The sequence below is a fragment of the Protopterus annectens genome, chromosome 15.part0 (assembly GCF_019279795.1).
Source record: "Protopterus annectens isolate FY-2018-M chromosome 15.part0, PAN1.0, whole genome shotgun sequence".
In the NCBI taxonomy this organism is placed as follows: domain Eukaryota; kingdom Metazoa; phylum Chordata; order Ceratodontiformes; family Protopteridae; genus Protopterus; species Protopterus annectens.
Genome location: NC_056749.1, coordinates 344,863,980 through 344,889,222, shown reverse-complemented (window position 1 = coordinate 344,889,222; position 25,243 = coordinate 344,863,980).

The window sequence follows — 25,243 nt, the reverse complement described above, 5'->3', positions numbered from 1 at the left end:
CTTGCACACCTCATCATGAAGGGATTCACATCCAGATCCAAGGATGTCATTGTACCCCTATACTCCTCCCTCATCAGACCCATGATTGAGTACAATGCCCCATTTGGTATGTACTTCACCCGGCATCTGCAACAGCTGGAGAGACCACAAAAGTACCTCACCAAGAGGATCAAGGGTCTCCAACATATGTCTTATTCTGCCAGACTAAAGAAACTTCAGCTCTATTCAGTAGCATACCGCCTGCTCAGAGGTGATCTCTGCCTGATGTACAAGGCCATGTCCAATCAGGATCTGATGGACATGCTCCACCTCAAAAAATCCAAATCCATCAGGACCACGAGAGCTAAAGACTTAAACCTCGGCACAAGTATGAATAGGACATGCTGGAGGGATAGATTCATAACCCAGAGGCTTCCCATGCTTTGGAACAAGATCCCAGTTCATGTTAGGCAGAGCCCCTCACTGACTCTCTTCAAGAGAAATCTTGATGAGTGGATGGGAGATCGTAAGTTTACCCCAGGGGTCACATCTGTGTCACTGCTAGACAGGGGCACAGTAAACTAATTCTATTATATAAGGGGACCTTCATTGTGTCACTACTAGACAGAGGCACAGTAGTCTAAATTTATTCTGTGCATTTTTATACCATGTCATGGGGTGGCAAAAGCCACATCACTATGGCTAGGCTTACAAATGCCCCAGGGCAGATAGCCTAGTACTAAACTATGAAACTATAAAATACCAGGATTTGGAGACAGAAATGAAGGCATTGTAGAAGAAGGATACCCACACTCTTCCATTAGTAGTGGGAGCAATAGGTCTGATAAAAAAAGAATCGACAGTCTTATTTACATATGTTACCGATACATGTAACTGTATGAATTGCAGGAGGAGTAAGTGCTGGGCACATTGCGGTTGCTGCAAAGAGCATGTTTGGCTAATATCAAACATTGAAACAATATTAATTTCATGAACTTTAATCATACTTTGACTTAGGGAAGGGGTCTGTTCCCATCATGGTATTAGAAACACAGAAGACTTGCAGAAGTTGAACTGACGGTATTACTTATATATTACATAGGAGTGGTTAGGGGACTAGATAATAGATGAAAGGATTATTTAAATTAATGTATTGCTTCCTTATCACACTGAACATTGTAAAAATTGCGTTGGTTCAGTAAATGGCATCACATCTCCTTTCTTATCCAATGTTTCCCAGTTTTCCCTTAACATTAGAGGTCAAGTTCTAATAAAGGGGTCCAAATTCAGTTTAAACCAAATTTTAGTATTATACTACTAGTACCCGCGGTGGTGGTGCTGCGGTAGCGTTGTCGCCTCACAGTAAGATGCTGTCCGGTTCGATTCTCAGCTAGAGCGTCTTCTGTGTGGAGACATGCGTGAATGGGCATACCTTCGTTGAAGTTTGTGCGTCAGGCCTGGCAAGCCGGTATGTAAAAATCAACTGCCAATCATTAGCGGACCAGAGTTCCGCTGTGGTGACCCCTAACCGGGAAAAGCTGAAAGACACAAACAAACTAGGTTCCACTAGTATTGCTGATAGCTCGTCCCTGCATAGGATGCAGACTTTGAGCACATTTATACTTCAGAAGATGTACAAATTGGTCAGTTGTGGCAATGACGCATATATGGAATGTCTATTATAATTGAAATAAAGGGCACAATTATGATTTTTATAGTAACCTCAGATCATTAGGAAACATATAACAAAGCAGGGTTCTTGTAACAGCTGCAGCTAGCTAGTTTGCTGTTAGAATGACACAAATAATTGTAATGAACAGGTACATAAATGAGAAGGACTGAACAAACGTTAATACTCAAAGATGTCAGCCAGTGGCTTTTGGTTCCTTTAAATAAAACAAGGCAGATGATGTGTTTTAAATGTGCAGTTCAAGTGTTCTCAAGAGCAATTCATATTACAGGTTCCATATGAGAAGATGACAAAACCTGGCAATTCATATAGCCACAAGAAAAAGCAAAAATGCATACTAGTTGAGATAACTATGCTTACAGAAACTGATGTTTAATTTTGTTGCAGATTTATACAAATTTATAGCATACTTGATGTCATATTTAGATGTATGATCTTGTCACAATAATACGATGGAGAAGCATGATCCAGAAGCATGAGTTGTGTTTCAGCAGCTTTAAAATATGACTGTATAGGCTTTCTGTTACATTTTTGTGTGCTGTTATAGGACCTAGAGAGTCTAAATTCATCATGTGATATAATCTAACTGTTCACACAATTCTTATTGATTATATACCCTACATATATTATAACAGGATAATGAAAACGACATGCAGTCATGAGAAAATATGTGCTCAGTTAACATTTTTTTTCTGTTAAATAACCAGCAAGTTGTACCTGACAGAAGTGGTGCCCCTTCCCTTTTACAAAGTCTCAGTCACTGCATTCCTTCTTACCTGCACAGAGACCCTAACCCTACAGTAACATCAAAAGCTGAGATGATTCAGAAGGATTCAACTTATAGTTGTTAGCAATGAGCATGCATGCCTCACTTATCAGAAGCTTAGTCACTTTATGGCAGATTTTCATTTTTGTGATACTTTTTAACAGACTTAACATGAGTTGAAAATATAAGGTGAGGTCTAATATGATTCTTGAACAGGGTCAGCACTTTGACAAGCTTTGTGGCTGAAAATATACTGATATCCTCTATTAACTTCTGTAACAGCTATGGCCATATACCATGTTGTGCTACTTTGTGGGCTAGCAACTGTGACTTTCAGATCAAAAGGAAAGTGTAATTGTATTTTCTCCCTGTCATAAGCTTGTACAGTGTAATACTTGTCTTTGCACTAGAAGATGCCCTAATTGTTTGTAGAACATCTAACAAATGTTGCACCTGGTTTTTCCCTTTCTCTAAACATGCTTTTTAACATTTTCTTTAAAAAGTTCTGTTCATTCTTTCTACAGTAGCATTCAACTGAGGATGGTATTGCACGTGAAACCTCTGCTGGATCAGCAAGAGATTACATTATCTCTTTCATGACTAGACTGGCGAATTGTGGAACATTATCTAATCTGTTATCTGAGGCCAACCCCAGTGTGAGAATATGTGTGCCCAGAGCTCTGATGGTGTGTTTTTTGCAGTACACTTTCTGGTCAGTCTCTGTTTGTCCTATTTGGAGACTGTATCCACAACAACACATCAAGTATCTGTAGCCTCCCTTTGCAGGAGGCAATGATGCTGTATAACCTGTCTGCACATGTAACCATGGACCCTTGGACACTGGAATTTTTTGTAGCTGTGTTTTTTTATTGGTTGGCTTAGTCTGTGCACACACTATGCATTCCTCTATTATGTTTCTGCTAAACTGTTTCAAATTGAGATGCCATAAATTGTGTGTTTTTTTCTTCTGGCATTTGTCTCAGAATCTGGTGATTGCACTTTAGCATTTACCTCACTAGAGTACATATGACAAATCTTAACTTTTCTACATCTCAAGCAGATGCATTTCTAACTCTGGTTATAGGCAACATTTTACACTCATTTAGTTTATCTGCTTGACCCTAAAACATTTGTAAAAACATTAAGTATTTTGCATCACTGTTTTGTGTGTGTGTGTGTGTGTGTGTGTGTGTGTGTGTGTGTGTGTGTGTGTGTGTGTGTGTGTGTGTGTGTGTGTGTGTGTGTGTGTGCGCGTGTGTGTGTGTACATTAACTTTATTGACTTTAAATACTGTTTTGGGATATAAAGGTTCTACTTCTTTTGTTGTATTTCGTTTCCCTGTTAGTGAGTGTTGCCCCCACAGTCTGGTGTGCTTGAACTTTGCACATACCCCATCTGAGAGATTAACGGTATTCCAACTTGAAAATCTTTCTCAATGTTTTTGTATGCTGTAGTTCACTGTTGTTGTTGTATACAAAACCCCTTCTGTTCTAAACTGCCAAATATTTCATAAAAGTTCTGATTACATGTGAACTAACATTGATGATATTTGCTCTTCTCCCTTTGTTGTCTGTAGTATTTATTATTATTTCTTTTATTAGTCTGTGTTGACTGGGAAAAGTCTCACTAGATAAATTCCATTTTCAACTTAGCCCTGGGGAGGAAAGCTCCACATTTAAGTTACAGATGATGCACATTTATGATTACAGAGCAAAAACATCTATACATGAGCTTATTTACAGGATTTTAAATATTGTCATATATTTCTTACATGAACATAGAATTTGAATACAAAAAAGAGAGAAATTAACATAAATTGGCTAATTATTGAATAGAGAAATAGCATACAATGACAATTATTGTATTAAAAGCATGATGGCTGCAGGGAAAAGATCAAACTGGGGTATTTTTGGGTTTAGTAACTTACAGACAGGCGAGTAGAATGTAGCTTAAAAATGATAATAGAGATATGAAAGGAGAAAGCATGGAAATGAGCAGGAGGATAAATGTACTGAAGAGGAACTGTAGTTAGTGACGGGGTGTGAGAGAGAAGAGGAAAAGTAAGAGTTTAGGAAATAAATGCAGTATGAGGAGGAGCAAAAAGTTACAAAAATACTGGGTAAGCAAAAGTGGCTGTAAGAGTTGGAGAAAAGTAATCTGAGTAAAGCTGGAAGAACAGAGCCATCTTTTGCATAGAATCTGCTTAGGCAAAGTTTTGAAACTATTTCAGTTTTCTGTCTATTTTAGCTGTGTGGGGATTTCATTCCAGAGTTTTGACACATAATGAGAGTAGAGAGAGCCCCCAGCAGCGCTGAATATCTTACTGCCACATAGTAAAAGTTTATTGCTAGAGTGAAGGTTTCTGTTGGGTGAATAATACAGTAGGGTATTTTGTAATGCTGGGCATTTGTCTGGAGAGTACACTAGGTTGTGGGCAATGATTAGTTGTGAGTATGTCAACTGGTTTGGGAGTTCAAGCCAGTTTAATTGTTTTAATATAAGGCAGTGACACATTTTATAAGGTTGGTTGGTTGCAAATTTAGCTATTTTGTAGTAGCAGAAGGCTAGTTTAGTTTTATACGTAGTGCTGATATTTGTAAGAATAAAGAGAGCATATAACAGAGAAATAATGAGGTGTGCTGCTGCTAAGGTAATCCTCACTTGATCTGTCAGATAATGTTTGGCTGTTTAAAGGAGACAAGTTTTTGGTAAGCTTTCTTGATAGAATGAAGTATGTAGTGATCAAATTTGACGTTGTCATCTATTATGACTTTGAGTAGTTTTGTTTGGCTTATGATTTCTATTTTTGTGTTATTACTTGAGGTAGTAAGAAATGTGTGTTTCTGGTTGCATGTTCATAGATTAGTACTAGGCTAACTGCCAATGTGGGCCATTTTAAGCTTAGCCAATTACTCCATGTGAGAATCCAACCCTGCACTTTGTGCTTGTAAGATAATCACATTAACAATTAAACCAAACTGCCACCCCTTTACAGAAATACCCCAGTTGTTTTCGGAGTAAATAGCATAAGTTTTTTTTTTTTTTTTTTTTTGCATTAAGCAGAAAGTTAGAATTTAGTAGTATATTCAACACTGCATCTAATTCCTCCCTTTATACTGACATGTGTCTTGGAAACTTAATTTTTTACAGCTGTGTTGCATTCACATCAACAACATTCAATGCAAACCCTGTCTGGTAGCTTCCTTTATCCCATTACCTAGCTCCATCCACATAAATACATTTTCAATTTGTATCATTTTTTTCTTGAAATAAAGATGCCTTGGCTTTCTGAAATTCATCCTGACAACTCTGTATATCGCCATTGTACAGCAAGGGCTGTGATAAATCAAAGTGGTATCTTATTTCTTTGGTAGCATTTGCTTGTTTAAACTAAAACAAAACACTTGGTAAATCTGGCCTGATTGACACAGCCTTATGGTATGTAGAATACAAAAGTCTTGATAGTATAGGTTGGTCTCTGCATTGTTACTGAAGTGAAGTGTATAACATAAGCTAATTGTTTAATGAATATTGACTGCATTATTTTCTAGATCCAAGGTATGTATACATGGCACTGTTGCATTTCTGCTTGGTATGTGTGACTATAGTCCCTTGTACCTGCTAACTACAGTTATATTAGTTGACTCTGCTTCTGGGAGTACCTTACTTTACATGCACTTGTTCCTTATCAACCGCACTGTGGTTTTACACTGCTTATTGTTTATATTATTTCTCTAGTTACCTACCCTTTTTTGCTACTCCTCCTCTCTCATTTCTTGTCTTTAACTTCTCACCAACAGCACATCCTGCTGCACTCTCTCCCCATACTGCCACCCACTGAATCCAACATACATTCTTCGCCCTGCACCCCTTTCATACCAGTTTCTTCCACCTCTACACATCAATCAGTCATATCCATTCACCTCCTACTCTCTCACACACCCCACTCTATGTTACATATATAACCCCCCCATCCACACTAACTATTTAGCTATGCTTTGGGTTCCACCTCTCCCTAACCCTTTTGTCTCTTTCTTATATTTTTTTCAGGTTAGTAATAGCTTCAGTCCTGCAAAACCCACTGACTTATCCTGCTGGAAAATAAACCTACAGTCAAGCCCTCTACATTGATGCCAGCAGCCAGCTATCAGAGAACTTTAAGTATGTCCTGCTAAATGCACTAATCTGTGAGTCTTGTACTGCTACTCCTATGTAGGCTACTCTGTTGCACACCTCTGGGCTGCCCCCTATTTTCTCCTTTAACCCTGCTTCCTCTAGCAGTAGTATTGAACACATAGATCTCTCTGTTTCTGCCTAAACCCCCCAACAGCCCTCTCTTTGGTCTCTACTTCTCTGAAATGACCCTTCTGCAGTTCTCTATTTTTCTCACATCCATCTCCTATACTCCTATCTGAATTTCTTACCTCCCTTCCTGCAAATTTTGTCTCAGAACATCTCTCCAGGCTGCTCTATTTCCCCCTCTGATTCTCTAGCTCTCTCTGGCACACTTACCTGCATACTGTTACTGATTGTTTTTGTCTGTGTCTTTCTGCAAAAGTGTAGCCCTGGTCCATTCGCCTCACTACCACTCAGGTTCACTTTGTTACCCTACCCTACCCCCCATTCCCACCCACCCCAGCATCAATTACATTTATAGTTATACACCACATCCCCAACTACACCTCCTTGTCAACTACCCAATCAACTTCTACCTACCATCACCACTCCACAACATATCACCACACCCTACACAACACTTCCCCAACAGTTACTGCTAGTACTCCTACACACACCAAACTCACCTATAACAAAATAAGATGTCCTCTACTCATAAAACTCACCTTCTACAGCCACTATGTTATGCATTAACCCTCTTCTCTCTCCTCCTTTTGTCTATCCTCTCCTCCTACCACACACAACTTTTTCTTACCCCCACCACCATGGCAAACATAATCCTTTACCAATCCCATAAAACCTAACCATTTCCATATACCATCTTGTGACTTCACCACCACCCAGCCTCTCTCCTGCCTATTAAAACTCTTACATACAAATCCAGCCCCCACTCCCCCCACCAAAATAATCCACAAACTTAACAAACTCTATCTACACCTATTTCAAAAACTAAACTGTTGCATCGACATTCACTCAAACCCAGGACCAAATAAATGTAACAGCACAAGCTCAACAAAGCCTAACCATCTACATCTAAGACCTACCTCATCTCTTCTACTTTTAAATATTAATGTAAGGAGTATAATTAACAAAATACAAGACCTCCATGCCTTACTAGATCTATACAAACCAGATATCATAGTATTAACAGAGACTTGGCTTAAACCTGAACATCACAACAACAAAATTACTGCCCCTGGCTACAATATTATATGCAAAGCTAGATCAGGAAAAAAGGGAGGGGGTGTAGCCATACTATTCCAAAGCCACCTCACTATTGAACAATTTGAATGTAACTCCCAAGAAGTCAAAGACATAGAACTAATTCTAGCCAGATTAAAACTTAACCCCAATAAACAAATAATTATTGTAGGCAGATATATCCCACTAGGCAATAACATTACCATACTGGAAAATCTACTTAATTGGTTGTCATCTTCCCTTCCACAAGAAACCATTCTACCAGGAGATTTTAACATTGACTGGTCTGACTGTTCCAGTCAAATTCCCTCAACCCACATTAACCTCCATAGGTTTTCCCAAATTATATCTACCCACACAAGAATTGAAAAACCTCCAAATGCCAGTCCATCTTAGACTGGATTCTATTATCAGACCCCACTCTGGCTCACCAATCAGGCTGTCTTCCCAATAGTCTGAGCGACCATCAAGCAACCTACTTAATTAGGAACCAGTCCCACCAAACTAAATGACCCACCCTCAGAATAGTACATAACAAAAAGACCTTTAGAGCCCATGACTTAACCAGTTTACAGAAATACTGTAACTGGACTCCCCTAAAACAACTACCTCTGGATGAAGCCATGCAGTATTCAACTCAACCTTCCTAAAAATCCTAAACTCCCATGCACCACCCAGAACCACTAGGATCAAAAATAACCATGCCCTGTGGCTATCAAAAGATACCAGGTCCATAATGAAAGAAAGAGACAAAGCCTGGTTACAATTTCACAAATACAAAACCACCACCCTGAAATAGAATTACTTCGAACTTTGCGACAGAGTCAAAAAACTGATAAAACTTGACAAAACTGACTGCCATAAAGCTATGCAGGAAAGACACGCTAACAGCCCTAAAAAATTCTGGGCCTCAATAAATAGCCTAATGCACCCAGGAAAATCTACCATTCCCTCCCCTGTATTACCAAATAACAACAACATCAGTACCCAATTTAACAAATACTTTACTGAAACAATCCCAGCCCTAGCCAATAGTCAAAACACAACTAGTATCCCCACACCAACAGTGACCCCCACCAATTTCAATACAAAAAACTCCTACCCCAGTTTTCCCCTAAACCCAGTCCCCATTAGTACAATTGCCAAACTCCTCAAAAAACGTAAACCAACCACATTAGCAGCAAACAATCTACCAGCTGATTTCCTACAAATAACAGCAGAAGCTATAGCCTATCCTGTCTCCAGTCTCATAAACAGGTCAATATCAGAATGCAAAGTACCCCACTCTTGGAAAATATCACATATTATACCATTGCACAAAGGAGGTAACTCTCTTGAGCTTACCAACTATCATTCTATTGCAATCCTATCACCTTTATCAAAAATATTAGCGAGAGATGTTCATACCCAACTTATGCATTACCTCCTAAAAAACAACCTACTATCCAAATCCCAGCATGGCTTTAGACCTTTCCATAGCACTACCACATCACTGCTTTCATTTACCAACACTGTCAATCACCACAGAAACAATGGACTATTTATATCCTCCATATTCTTAGACTTACCCAAAGCATTTGGTATGGTTAACCATAGCATACTCCTAGAAACTCTAGCTACCATCAACATAAGCATGCCCATCATATATTGGTTCACTAACTATTTATCAGATCATCAGCAGGCAGTTCTTTGGCAAGACCAATTGTACTCTCTACTACCAGTAGCCATAGGTGTCCCTCAAGGGTCCATCCTCAGTCCCTTGCTATTTTCACTATTTACTAACCAGATAGCCTCCTTTCTCTCTGCCTTTGTAGTACAATGGTAAATAGTGTCATACCACTATTATATGTGCTTCCCTCACCCTGAATGAACTAAAAACCATCACCCAGAGTAACTTTACCCTAGCCGAAGCATGGTTCACCAACATCAAACTTATAATTAATTCCCCTCCCAAAAAAAAAGTCTCTTTAGCCTTGGTCGATCTCCTACACTAAATGATAACTTTATCATACAATCTAAAGATAATACACAAATCACCCCTACAACTCACATAAAACTATTAGGTGTAAAAATTGACAGTAAACTGCAATTTGACATACATATAGCCCAAACAATCAAGAAGGTCAACAAAAAGCTAGGTCTCCTTTACAGGAACCGACAGTTTATGACTAAATGCACCAAAGCCACTATTGCAAGAACCCATCTGTTATCCATCCTTCTTTATGCCTCCCCTATCTTAACTTACCTTTGCCACACCGAACTCACCAAGATGGAATCTTGCTACAACAAGATTGCTAGGTTTGCTACCAATGCCACTCATAGATCCCATCACTGTCTAGCCCTCATGCAACTGAACTGACTTGAGTTCCCACATCTCCTCCTTCTCAACCAACTCACAATAGCTCACAAGCTCTACTGCCTTCCTGGCAAAACTCCTGCCCTTCAGCATCTAATCCACCCCTATACCACCTCCAGAACCTTAAGATCCAATAATCAGAATCACATAACTGTCATTAAACACAAAAATAAGGCTGGCAAATCTCTCTTTGCCTGCACTATTGCCAGAACCTGGAATTCACTCCCAAATCACTTAACTTCTACCACTTCCATTGTCCAATTTAAAAAAAGTACGTAAAAATCAACTGCCAACCATTAGTGGACCGGAGTTCTGCTGTGGTGACCCCTAACCAGGAAAAGCCGAAAGACACAATCAAAAAACTCAGAACCCACTACATAAAAACATGGCTTTGTTCATGTCACCCTCCAGGTTAAGCCATACCAGCGCACTATAGATATGACTACTAATGACAAAATAGTGTCTCTCTGACAAAATAGTGTCTCTTTACCTCTCGTTCTCTGCTAGTACACCCAATAATAAATCCCCCATAATGCTGTGCTCCCAAGGGAAAAATTATTTTTTTTATCTCTCAGATATTCATAATTGTATATTCTATATGGTATTGACTCACCTTTTGATATTTTAACAATTAAGTTCTGCTATGTATGTTCAGTTCTATTATTTCCTGTGTGATGTGATGCTTTCTTCTTATCTTGCCATATTGTATCCTTTGTATTGTACTGTACTGGAGCTTTTCTTCCTGGGCCTCCACTGAAAATGGACTTGTGTTCAGTCGGACTGTCCTGGTAAATAAATGTAAAATAAAAAAAAATAAAATAAAACATTAAGGCATCAGTACATGGCTAACAATGCTTGGATACAAGATTTCTCTACTGGAGTTCACATGTAACTAAAAAAGGTGTCTGTCTTAAATAACTCTGTATTCCATTTTGTGAACTCTTGGTCATTTCTGTACTATAACTACAGGAATACTATTCTCAATGATAGCTGCCTGAAGCTAAAAGGGATGATACGATGTACAAATGATTAACTCAGTGGCTAGCAATGACAAGGCTTTTTTTAAGTCTTATATAGCTAATAATGTTTGTTCAGTCCACCAAATTATGTTTGTAGCTGCAGAATTTGATTTTAATAACTTGTACAGTGAGTGAATCTGCTGTGGGGGGATATTTTTCTATGAATTCTGTATTTTAACTCATTACTACATACTGTTTTGATCTGGAGGCATTCTGCTATGTGAGGTCATGGCTCACACACCATTTTGCTCTGTTAGACTACAATCTGTTTTACTCTGAGCCCATAGATCTGGATATTGCATGAGCAATTCTTGTTTCAAGTGTGAAGCTATAGCACTGATAAGTCATATGCATTACACTACAAATGTATTGTGTTTTGTCTCTCTAGAGTACTTTGTTGATTAAATCCACTGTTATTCCTAATGTATTTAATACAGCCATACCCAGTATAGTCAAATCACACTGAGGGTGTATTAGAAATAAGAATTTTAACTTCTTTACCTGGTGCCTTGTGTTGCTTAAAAAAACTTTGATTGGCTAACTATGATGTGCCTTTAATGGAGAACCTTCAAATCCTAACAAGAAAGTGAAACAATGACTTCCTGTGGGCAGCTTTTTGTTAGTAACTGAGACCGCTGCTCCAATGTCATAAGAGTATTATCCCATTTCTACTTTCTGTCAGAAGTGTTATAAATGGTCTACCACTAGCTTCCAAGATTAAAGGGATCAGGTAGGTCAGCCAGGCGGGGGTATCACACTCATAGTCATCTGTCTAAATATTATGTGAGTGTTTTTCAGCTATCTTCACAGAACTGAAAAAGCTGGAATTTGTGTGTTTGACACCTACTGTACTGTTTATACTGAAGTTTCTCTCAAACATATAGGTGCACTGGGGGGACTGGAACTTCCATAGGTAGTTTTTCCTCTCCCAAAATATTTTAGGGGGATAGTTTAACTTTGCCTATTGCCGATGGTAGAGGCTGTAGATCAGGGTATAAACTAACTTCATTAACTACCCACTGTGGGTTCTGTCTTTTTAATAATTGCCTTTTTGTCACAAAATAGTGTCTGTCCTCAGTTTTAGTTTGATCGCTGTCTAGACACAGATGTCTCCCCTCTGCTACTTTCTTGTTCTTCTACGTGCAGTGTTGTAGGAACACTTTTTTTACATGTCCTAGTTTTGCTTACAGAAATAAAACAAAATATTGTACCCAGAGAGATACCAGCCTGTAACTCTGATTTTAGTTTCTTTTTGACTACTACTATTTATAAAATGTCTGGTGGTCCAATTGCAGAGATCTAACACACATTGTACCTGCACTCGGTAATTGGTTCTGCTTAATAATCAGTTATGGAGTTTCCGGTATAGTGTTTGCTTTACTTGCAACCTTTATTTTAATGGCATGATCATTGCAAAAAGGTCCCTACTAATACATTTGGTTCACTCATTTTGCAATCTGTGTATTCATGGACTACTTGAAATGCCTGTCAGAATAATCTAACATTTTCTAGTAGATTATCATGTTAGTAATTTTAGAAATGATCAAGTAGCTGTGGATCAAACTGTGTCTTTTGAATTAGTTCTTACAGTGAGGAATACAATCTCTCTGTAAAAGTCTGTAAATCTGTTTTATATTGCCTGATATGTTCCTTCAAATACTTAGGAAAACATGTCTTAAAACATTTGTCTAAATTATTATTCATATCTCTTTTAGTTCTGTCTAATCAGTCTTAATATGTGACTATAAGTCTGAAAAATACATTTTATCATCCCATTTGGGCATGATTTGTAATAGTTTTGTCCTGTAGTGTTATTCCTTTGCTGCTGACAATTTTACCAACAGTGGTGTAACCTCTAGAAGAAAGGGTCATTCTAGTGTAGCTTTTGCTGGTAAATGTTTTTGCAGGTTTATCAGATCTTTTTTAACCACATCTTTCAGTTCTTGAGTGTGTTGTAGTTATTTTAAATATAACTTTAAAGCCTGTGCCCTTTTATCTCTACATTCTTTATTAGCACAAAGGGCTTGTTGAAAACTGTCATATTGTGGTTTTAAATTTGGAACTTCATTCAGTTTGATTAATTTTTGCAAGGCTTCAGTATTTTTATTTTTACCCTGTTTTGTGATAGCATGCACAGCGCCTGCAGCAGTTTTAGGTTGTGGTGCTACAGGCTAATGCAGTATGTCATGAAAACATCCTAACATTCCTTTACTCACAGCAGTTGTTTTTGCATTATGCCTAAAAACACTGACTTCTCACATTGCTTACAATTTATCATGTTGCATCTTCCCAATATAGTACTTTTATAAATGCATCTTTAGGATATAGCTGTGTAGATAGTTCTAAAGATTGTTTCCATTTACTCACTTGAGTTTTTCAAAATCCATAATGGAAATGTATGACTGCAGAGATTTTCCATGCTTCATTGTTGAGTGGCCAGGTCAGTGAAAAATTGAAAGGCAATTTATCTGTATGCATCTCTCTCCTTCATTCATCAGTCTTTCATCCTGGACAATTGCGTTGTCATAAGAATGTTTGGCTATCAATATTTGGTGCTAAGATTTGACTGGCATTGTCATTAAATGGAGCAGTAGGGTTTCTTCCAGAAGTGGCACAAAAATGGATTCCCATATACACCTCAAAATGGGCTGGCTCAACACTTTCTTTTATTTCACGGTTTATTTAACTGTCAGGCAACAAAAAACAAATATATTTTCAGAGACTTGATTCTATCAGGATACTGAGATATTTTGCCTCACTGCTGAGTACATCTACACAGCTACCTGCATGCTTGGCTAAATGTATCTTTTCTTCATATTAGGAAAACTTTAATTACTTTATTGTCTAACTGACTGGAGGTGGTAGGCTGCACTTTTTTCTATCATTTGGTTGGTACATTTAATCCAGAAAAAATATTGACTTGTGGTACATCTAGTCATGCAGAAAGATCAACAAATAAATGTTAATACATCAAGTTATACATTAGCTTGACAGACTTTTACATTTCATGGACATTATATCTGTACATATGTGCTGGAAGCATTTAGTTAGTTACTCAAGGGAAATGTCATGTATGCCATTTTCTCAGAACTACACATAGCAGGTATAAACAGAATGCTAAATGGAGCTGGCAAAACAATTTTATGTTTAAACAAACATGTAATATCAACTGTGGTCAAAAAAAAAAAAAGAAGAAGTTATGTACTCACCATAACATTCCATGTTTGTAGTCCATCTCACCCACAGATTGTAGCTAGCAGGTACGACTGGTGCAAGGCAACCGCACGACTTCAATAAGTAAAATAAAAAGAAAAGCCAGCACCAAGGGACTCCATACTGAAGAAGTATTTATTCCATCTCCCAATTCCACATACACAGACCGGTTTCGGCAAAAAGCCTTCTTCAGTGATCAAGGAGATGGTGCTGGCTTTTCTTTTTGTAGTCCATCTCACCCTTCATTCTTACATATGGGATCGGAGCCAATTCCCGGCTCTGACTTGGCCTGTTTACAAGCTGGAAGACTTCTGGTTGGCTCATGGCTAGGTAGGTATCCAATGGTGCACCAGTACACTCCCCAGATCTTGTTTGCTGCTAACTATGAGAAATAATAACAGCATACAGAAAGACGCCAATACTAAAAGGTCTCCATAAATAATGATAACATTTTTCTGTCTCCAGGTACTTCCAAGATGGGGGTAGGAGGGTGGGTTTGTAAGAATGAAGGGTGAGATGAACTACAAACATGGAACGTTATGATGAGTATATAACTTCTTTATATTCTGTAGTCCTATCTCACCGTCATTCTTACATATGAGACAGCGTCCCTAGCGCCTTATTCTTGGGTGGCTCAAGGAAAATTACTCCTGAGTACCATGGAACCAAAGGATGCTCTACCCCTGGAGGTTAAATCCAATTTGTAATGAGTAATAAAAGTGTGAGGGGTAGTCCATGTAGCTGCTGCACAAATATTATCAAGTGGGACTCTAGCTTGAAAGGCTGCAGAGGTAGACTGAGATCTGGTAGAATGAGCCTTGATTTTAAAGGGCAATGGTCTACCCTCAGAATTGTAAATGTAAGCTATACAGCTGGAAATCCAATTAGAGAGAGTTACTTTAGAAACTGGTAAGCCCAACCTGGATTCGGAGAAGGAAATGAATAATTGATCTGATTTCACAATTTCTTTAGTCCGGTGCAAATAAAAACGTAATTGTCTATGGGCATCCAGCTGGTGAAACCTGTATTCAGCTGCATTGGAGTGATTTGGAAAGAACACCAGGAGTTCTATGGATTGAGTCAAAGTGGCATGGGAACAGACCTTGGGGACAAAAGAGGGATTAGTATGAAGGGACACCCTGTCTTTGTGAAAAATCAGATAATGGGGTTTTACAGACAATGCTTGCAACTCTGACACCCGTCTGGCCAATGTGATAGCCAGCAGAAACAATATCTTCCAATACAAGAATTTCAAAGAGGAAGAATGAGAAGGCTCAAAGAGCAGAGAAGTTAATTTGGATAACACAAAATTTAAATCCCATGAGGCCACAGGTTCTTGGACGGGGGGGTCTTAACAAAGTGGCACCTTTAAGGAAGGTTTTGCACAGATTATGTGACATCAGATTAGAATCTGGAAAATATAGATGAAAAATTGAAATCTCTGACAATTGAATTCTGATAGCGGCAGCAGCAGATCCTTGGTGAAGACGCTCAGACAGGAATTCCAAAACCATTGTAATGGAGGCAGTGTAAGGGTCAACATTCATTTTCTCCGCCCATAGAGAATCTACTCCATTTACTGGAATATAGTCTCCTAGTGGAAGGTTTATGAGAAGACGTAAGGATATGAGTCACGGAGGATGAGAAGTCATGAAGCCTGACTACGAATGAAACTGCAGCAGCCACACTGTCAAGTTGAGGGTGTGTAAGGAGGGATGAAGCAAACTTGACATGTGAGTCAACAGATCTGGAACTGAGTCCAGAATCCAAGGATCATCTAAGAGAAGAGGCCTGAGAAAGGGGAACCAAACCTGATGAGGCCAGGAAGGAGCAATGAGGATAAGTTTGCTTAACAACCATTTTGCTTTCTGAATAACCTTGGGAATAAGAGGAAAGGGAGGAAAAGCATACAGGAGACCCAGGGGCCAATCATGTACAAGTGCATCTCTCGGTGACTCCCCCGGAGGGGGGATGAGGGAGAAGTAGCTGCTACATTTGGCATTGATTGGATGGCGAAGAGGTCACATCAAGGCTGTCTCCATCTGTGGGAAATCTGTTCTGCTGTTTCCTGTTTCAGAGACCACTCATGAGGCATCAGAATTTCCCTGCTGAGCTTGTCGGCTATCACATTGGTCATCCCTGGAATGTGCTTTGCCACCAGAAAATGCTGGGAAGATATCTCCCATTTCCAAACTCGCATGGCCTCTCAACAAAGTGGGTAAGATTTGAATCTGCCCTGTTTGTTGATATACCATACTACCGACATGTCTGATTGTATTGCAATAGTCCTCAGAGGTAGAAGGTTGTGAAGTGCTTGCAATGCCAGGAACACCACCCACATCTCTAGAACGTTGATATGCAGATGAGTCTCATGATCTTGCCATGTGCCTTGGACAGTCCTGCCGAGATAATGCCCCCCCCCCCACCGTATCTGTGAGGCATCCGTGGTCACAGTGGCAACGGGTTGGTGAGGAACAAATGAAGCACCCGTGGTTAGCTGATTGGGTAGTGTCCACCAAGGGAGGTCCTTCTTGCAAAATCCTGTCAGCAGAATGTGATGAGATAATGGTAGGGGCTGAAAGGACCATTGGGACGACAGGAGCAACTGAAGAATTATCATGTGTAGCCTGGCCAGTGGCACTAATAGTATGGTGGAAGCCATGGTCCCTAGGAGCTGCAGAATAATCTTGGCTTTGACTTTTTGTAAGGATGGAGAAGACACTGAATTTGAAGAACCAGATTCTGTGCCCTTTCGGCAGGAAGACGAGCCAACATGTTTACTGCATCTGTCTCTGCGCCTATAAAAATCACAAATTGAGAGGGCAATAAGGCATATTTTCCCAATTTATAGAAATTCCCAGCTGGGCACAAAGCTGAACAGTAGCATCCCTGGTCTGAAGAAGTAGATGCCTGGTGGGGGCGGTCAGGAGCCAGTCGTCCAGATACAGCAACACCTGGAATCCTCAATGTCTCAGGTGAGCTGTCACTACTGCCATACATTTGGTGAACACCCTGGGGGCTATGGTGAGACCAAAGGGCAGAGCATGAAACTGGTAGTGACTGGCTCCCAGCCAGAAGCATAGATGACTGTCCATTTTTATGTGGTAGTAGTCGTCTTGGAGATCTATTGAGCACATTCAATTGTCTTTCCCTAACAACAGGAGTATGGACTGCAGTGTCACCATCCAGTATATGTCCTTCTTTACTGATTCATTCAATCTGCTGAGGTCCAGAATGGGCCTCCAGTCCCCTGTACGTTTTGGCACTAAAAAGAACCTGGAGTAAGTTCCGGATCCTATTTGGTCTGCTGGGATGGTTTGGATGACTGTTTTTGACAGCAACTTGTTGATCTCCACAGTTGCCTGATCCCTGTGATTTGGTGGAACATCCAGGATCTTCTTGGGAACAAAAGATGGAAGAGAAAAGTGTATGACATAACCTCTGGTGATAACTCTTTGTACCCACTTTTCTTGAGTGAAACCCAGCCAGGCTTCTGGGTACAAAGAAATGCGACCCCCGACTGGCCCCCAGAGAAGAACAGTTGAGCCCTACATCAAGAGCACTGGTAAGGCCGGCCCCGAAAGGAATCATGACCTCTTTGGTTTTGCAGACCACCCCTGCCTCTAGGGTGACGTCTACCATTTCCTCCTCCTCCTCTGCCTCTGAAGGAAAAGTCACCCTGTGCCTCCTGGAAAAACCTCTGGGACTTCTTGAACCACATCTTACCGCCCCTCTGACCCTTAGGGTATGGTCTAGAGGGAACAGTAAAACGTACTCCCACAGCAGAGAGTGTTTTCCGTTCTTGCTCACACCGGGTGAGAGTGTCCTTTACCTTGGATCCAAACAATGAGGAACCATCGAAGGGGGCATTGGTAAAGGTAGACTTGAACGGTTCCACAAAGTTACACAAACGCATCCAGGAATGATGCCTTAGGGAAATTCCTGAACCTGCTGCTCTATTCACTCCATCGGCTACATATGAAACAAGCTGCATGGAAGAGTTGACAATAGAGTTCAAGGTGGACAACTTGGCAGAAACCTTGTCAGGGACTCCCTCAGTATGTACCTTGTAAAGAATCTCCCAACTCTTTAAGGAGATTTCTCTGAAGCCTCGTGAAGTGAGTAAGATAGTACAGCGATCTAAGTGTAAATGCCGCTGAAAAAAGATACGCTTCCTGTATCTGTCCATCGTTCAAGACTCCTTATTCAGCAGATGAACAGAAGAAGAAGTCTCAGCTAGCTCCTTCTTAGCGGCCGCCACCTCTCTTGCAACACCCTAGGACTAAAAGCATGGCAAAATAAACAGGTCTCCTGTAAATGGATGGCCCCCAAACAGTAAACACAGTTACTGTGACCATCTGTTATGGACATTTTTTGAGAGCACTTAATACATTTTTTAAAGCCAGATGGCTTATGATCCTTGCTGTCTTTGGACATTCTCACAGAATGGGCACACGCACACAGAGAAGAAGGAGGACTAGGTCCTCTAATTTAAATGGGCTTAGCCCTGCAGGAAAGAGAAAGACACCATGAGGACTAGGTCCTCTAACTTAAATGGGCGTAGCCCGGGCAGGAAAGGAAACAAAGAAACTAGGTCTTCCAACTAAAACAGATCTAGAAAGTTACAGTAAGGATAGAATTTCACACACTCAAACAGTAATATCAGCAAAACAAGCAGGAATCCACAAAAACTCAGACTTATGACAAGAAATAACAGAACGTAGTTCTGTTAACAATGATAGCAAATCCAACAATGCTAACAAATTGACAAGTGGGAAACCGCTAAAAATTAAACTAGCCTATTAACAGCACACAGTCTAACAGAGCACAAAAGGCACCTACAACTACTAAGTCTATGAATACATGAAAACCAACATACAGGATACCAATGCTAAGTCAAAATAGGCCAAAGACCAACGATTGCACCAAATGGCATAAGTATAATGCTAACTACACTAATAGCAACTATGCTAACTGACTAACAACAAAAACAGTAACAGTTTTTTTTTTTCTATTTTAAACTAACAGAGCCAAAAATTTTGGAAAAAAGATTTAATTAAATGCAACACTTAGCCAGAGACAAAGAGAAGCACAACCGAACTCATTGTCGTGGCAAACGAGATATGGGGATTGTACAGGTGCACCATGGGATACCTACCTAGCCACAAACCAACCAGAAGTCTTCCAGCTTGTAAATAGGCCGAGTCAGAGCCGAGGATCGGCTCCAATCCCATATGTAAGAATGAAGGTGAGATAGGACTACAGAACATCTTGTAATGTGGATAAGCTCTTTCTTTCAAGTTAGCTCCACCTCACTGAGCCTGCATGCTTGTTTTTAGCTTCCTCAAGCATTTTAGTTTGAGGTACAGATTGCTTCTTTCATGAATGGTTATAATTTTTTTTAGTAATTTTGCCCTCAGTGCCAGGTGACCATCAAACCACCTTTACATCAGTGGGTTACAGCCAACTGAGAGAAGTTATCATGCAGGCAGCAATTGGGGTAGAGTAAACATTTTAGTTTTATCCTCGGCCTTATCCCTTATCTATGTACACACCTGCAAGGCACCAGGGAGGAGAGAGTATTGCATTGAGCATCCTCTAACTTCTGCAAGGAGCATTCCTCCAAGCGGCACTGCCCCCCCCCCCCACAGTACAAGCAGTGGTCTCTCCAGTACCCACTTGGGATATCTCACCACCCTGCATCCCTCTGAGTGCATGTAAACCTCTCCATCTCTCCCAAAAGAGGTGAGTGGGCCACATCTCTTCACTCGCCCCTCCCTGCCCAACGCATCTAGAATTGGGATTGCTAATTGAGCCCTCTTCACCTGAGTCTCAGTGAGGGCTCCTTCCTTCTCTCTTTGCCAGGACAATTGGTTACTATCTATTGTTGTGATGTGTTTTACCTCAAAATACATATATTTTATGAACTCCCACATCAATGGCTCCCAGAGAAAAACAATCTATTTTTTCACATGTTTAGGAATGGCCACTCTTTCTCTGAGGTGGAGTGTCCTCAGTATATAAGTAAGAAGTTCTTGTTTTTTTTTTTTCATTTGTTTCCTCTTTGCATGAAACCCATATTGCTGAAGTGCATGTGCTTACAGTGTTGTTGTACTCAAATTGACAGGTTTTGTGCTGATGTATAAACATTTGTGTTTGGAGGTCATGCTTTTCAGTAAGATATGGCAAACCCATTCTTAATGTATATTTTACTTAGAAGAAATACCAGTGTGGTATATTTATTTCCCAGAAATCAAAATACAGCTTTTGTCTTTCTTAGAAATAGGACACATGGGCCCTCTTGTCAGTGAAACTGCTGAAAGTTCTGCACTGCTAGAAAGCTGATCCTTTTTTTATTTTATTTTGTAGTAAGACTATAGGCAGACATCACTGTGTGCAATAGCCAAACAGTAACCACTTTATAAAGTAGTTCTAACTAATGGAGTTATCAACAATATTTGAGTTTTCCCTTGGCTTACTCTAATATTATCTGTAGAATGTATGCATACTGTAATTGTAGCTGAGAGATGGACACTGATTTACTAAAATTAATTGTACATGTAGAAAAAGGTATTAGCAGCACCTCTAAATCTACTTGATGTGCAGAAGACATGCTGACATATGATTTTAAGTTATTTATTTAAACTATTAGCTATGCTCAAAATGACTCTAACCTAATATATACCCCAGTCCCATTATAGTTCAGTCCACTAATTCAGTTGCTCTCTGCTGCCCCTCCATGGTTTGAAGTCCCCAGTCAGGACTGGGTCATTGCCTTTACAGCTAAGCTAACCTTAACTCTTTTTTAATCGGTCTTTCCATATGCTCATCTGGGATCACTACTAAATCCCGAATACTCAGAATACCGAAGACCGGAATCCTGAGACCAGATACCAGAAAGACAAGAAGACAGGAAGAAACAGAAGCACGAAATTTAAAATCCCGAACACTACACTAAACATACACCACACACATACACACACCTTCACCCAAAACACAAACACACAAACCTACACTACATAAAAGTAGGGGGGGGTAAGCCCCATGGACCCCCACACCCCCTACTTAAATATACTAACTCCAAGGTCACACTATACAGACAAACACATGAAACACCACCACACACCTACATTCCCTTCACACACATCACAGTCAAAACACACACTTACACACACAATAAAGCCCCTAACCAATACAATCAAACATAGATACTTACCTGACCTTCCACCTATCCATTCACAAACCACAACACCAGAAGCATTACTTCAACATCTCTGAACTTCGGGATTTTGAAATTTGCGCTTCTGGTCTTCCTGTCTTCTCGTCTTTCGGGTATTTGGTCTCAGGATTCCGGTCTTCGGTATTGTGAGTATTCAAGATTTATTAGTGATACTGCTCAACCAATGCCCAAAAAGTGCAAAACAGATTACAATTCACAAAATTATCCTGATGTCTGAATAATCTTTATGGAAGCATTTGCAGAATGACCACTGGTGAGTCTGAGGCCCTTTTACCATGCATATTGCTTTTTTGCCTAAGGTGCTTGCTCACATTAATGTGGACTACATATCTGTAAAACAGCTGTTCACTGAGCAACCTATAGAAGCAAGCCACAGCATTGCTGTATTTGGTCAGATACGCAGAAAATTATTGTCCTGTCTGTGAACTGTAAAAAGCAGCTCAGTTTCCTCTCTTCCAAGTTTGTCAGTTCATATGAGCCAAGTGAATAAACTTCTTAGGAAAGGAGTCCTATTCACTGTCTACTGATAACCTCATAATGGTGGTTGATGCCATGGCCTAACCCTATATCCATCCATATTAACATATCCATCCAGTGATAACCTAATAATGGTGGTTGATGCCATGGCCTAACCCTATATCCATACATATTAATGTATCCATCCACTGATAGCCTAATAATGGTGGTTGATGCCATGACCTAACCCTATATCCACCATATTAACATATTCATCCACTGATAACCTAATAATGGTGGTTGATGCCATGGCCTAACCCTAAATCCATCCATATTAACATATCCATCCACTGATAATCTAATAATGGCGGTTGATCCCATTACCTAACCCTATATCCATCCATATTAACATATCCATCCACTGATAACCTAATAATGGTGGTTGATGCCATGGCCTAACCCTATATCCATCCATATTAACATATCCATCCACTGATAACCTAATAATGGTGGTTGATGCCATGGCCTAACCCTATAACCATCCATATTAACATATCCATCCACTGATAACCTAATAATGGTGGCTGATGCCATGACCTAACCCTGTATCCATCCATATTAACATATCCATCCACTGATAACCTAATAATGGTGGTTGATGCCATAACCTAACCATATATCCATCCATATTAACATATCCACCCACTGATAACCTAACAATGGTGGTTGATGCTATGACCTAACCCTATATCCATCCATATTAACATATCCATTCACAGATAACCTAACAATGGTGGTTGATGCCATGGCCTAACCCTATATCCATCCATATTAACATATCCATCCACTGATAACCTAACAATGGTGGTTGATGCCATGGCCTAACCCTATATCCATCCGTATTAACATATCCATCCACTAATAACCTAATAATAGTGGCTAATGCCATGGCCTAACACTATATCCATCCATATTAACATATCCATCCACTGATAATCTAATAATAGTGGCTGATGCCATGGCCTAACCCTATATCCATCCATATTAACATATCCATCCATTGATAACCTAATAATTGTGGTTGATGCCATGGCCTAACCCTATATCTATATTAACATATCCATCCACTGATAACTTAATAATGGTGGTTGATGCCATGACCTCACCCTATATCCATCCATATTAATGTATCCATCCACTGATAACCTAATAATGGTGGTTGATGCTATGATCTAACCCTATATCCATCCATATTAACATATCTGTCCATTATGTTTTTGATAGATCTCGGGAATAAGCCATAACTGTACTGCTTTTTGACAAGAATAATTCCAACTGACTTAACAACTTCCTGCCTACTGCCCTTCCCTCCCACTATGGATTCCTTTGCAAGTACATGAACATCCAAGCTTTTGCAGTACCTCTTCAAGGATAGTCTTTTCTCCACCACATGTTATGATGTTTGTCAAGGCTATGGAAATGGCACTGCTTTACATAACTTTACTAATGACCTTCCAGCTAAGCTTGTCTAAGATGAATTTGTTAGAGCACTCTCCCTCAACCTATCAAATTTTTAAAAGGGTCAGTCATGATGTACTTTTAGTAAGATATTCTTTGTATGGCTTTTCTGGTAATTCTTTACAATGATTCCAAAATTACCCTGAAGACAGGACCCACACATTCAAATTAAAAAGGTTCATTCTTCCATCCAGAAACCTACAAAATGTGGGGTTCCACAAGGGTCATTGTTAGGTCCACTAGTCTTCATCATTTTTAAAAATAATTACCTCTCTTAGAATGTACCTGACATATTCTTCAAATTCTGGATTAGTTTTAGTGGGAACAAGTCCCAGCTTAAAAATTCAGATCACAATCTCAGTGTTAGTAAAACAAAAGCTATGTTTTTCCCCATCCCCACCTTATTCCCTCTCACCATAAATGCAAATTGTTTCTAAGGATGGGTGACACCTTAGTGGGGTATGATCAGCCAAGCTCATGGAAACCGTAACACATCGCAAGTTAAATTTTGACCACCAAGTCAAAGCCATCATATTATAGACCAGTTAGATACTAGGTCTTATCTACCATGTGCAACCTATGCCTTCTCATGGTTCCTTGTTACTGTATGCCTTTTTCTCATAACCTCCTGTCAAGCCAAGTAGCCAAGGTAGGACAATCTTATAACACAATCTCCAAGTGTGCCACCAAATCACAGACCTGGAAACATCATGGCATCTCCCTAGAAGATTTACAGTGGCTTGAGAACAGACATCACTGTACTTTCACATTATTAGAAATTGCTTGATCCTTCCTCTGCTGAAGCATAGTCCCTGTTGTACAATCACTAATAAAGTGGTTACCTCAGCTCTCTACCTCTGCCCACAAGTCTGTTTTTGTTCCGAACCCCTACTGCTTAATCAGTATAATGACTCACCTTTACTGTTGCTGCTTCTAAAGAGTTGAGTGTCCCGCCATTTCCTATACAGCAGGTCTTACACAAACCCACCCTCAGAATGCCATTTCAAAGACTGGAACTGTAATGGTCACAGCATTAACTGACCCCAGCTGCACCAGTGTTTTGTCTATCCTACCCTCTTATCCCCATCTGTTTATAAACTTACATCATCCAGCAACTCCAGCCTCTCCATATAGCCTATGTAAAAGGTGGAACTACCAATATACATACCATACACATTATCATTAGATATACTTATGCTTTTCTTCTACGTTTTCTCGTTACCAAGGTTTTTTACCCTGTGGTTTACTACTGTACTTCCCTCCCTAAAAGTTTGTATGCAATATATATCTTCCCTATGAATCTGTTTATCGGTTGAGTATCCATCTGAATATGATTGATCACCATATATGTACATAACCCAGAGTTTTTCCATTGTTGTGACGTATCATATATCTTTCATATATAATACCGTATAGTTGTAAACATGCTTATCAATGCCTGATGTAAGCACTTCTGCACATTACATGAAGGTAAAGTTGCAGTTACATCTTTATATCTGAAGTCACAAACTAAGAGCATTCTATAGATGAGTCATGATATATTTTTTCTGAAAAAGTTGCAAGAACATTTGAAATTATTTCAAAGTTATGCTCTTAAACTGCTGGTAGTCACATGTAGCCATTTGGGTGA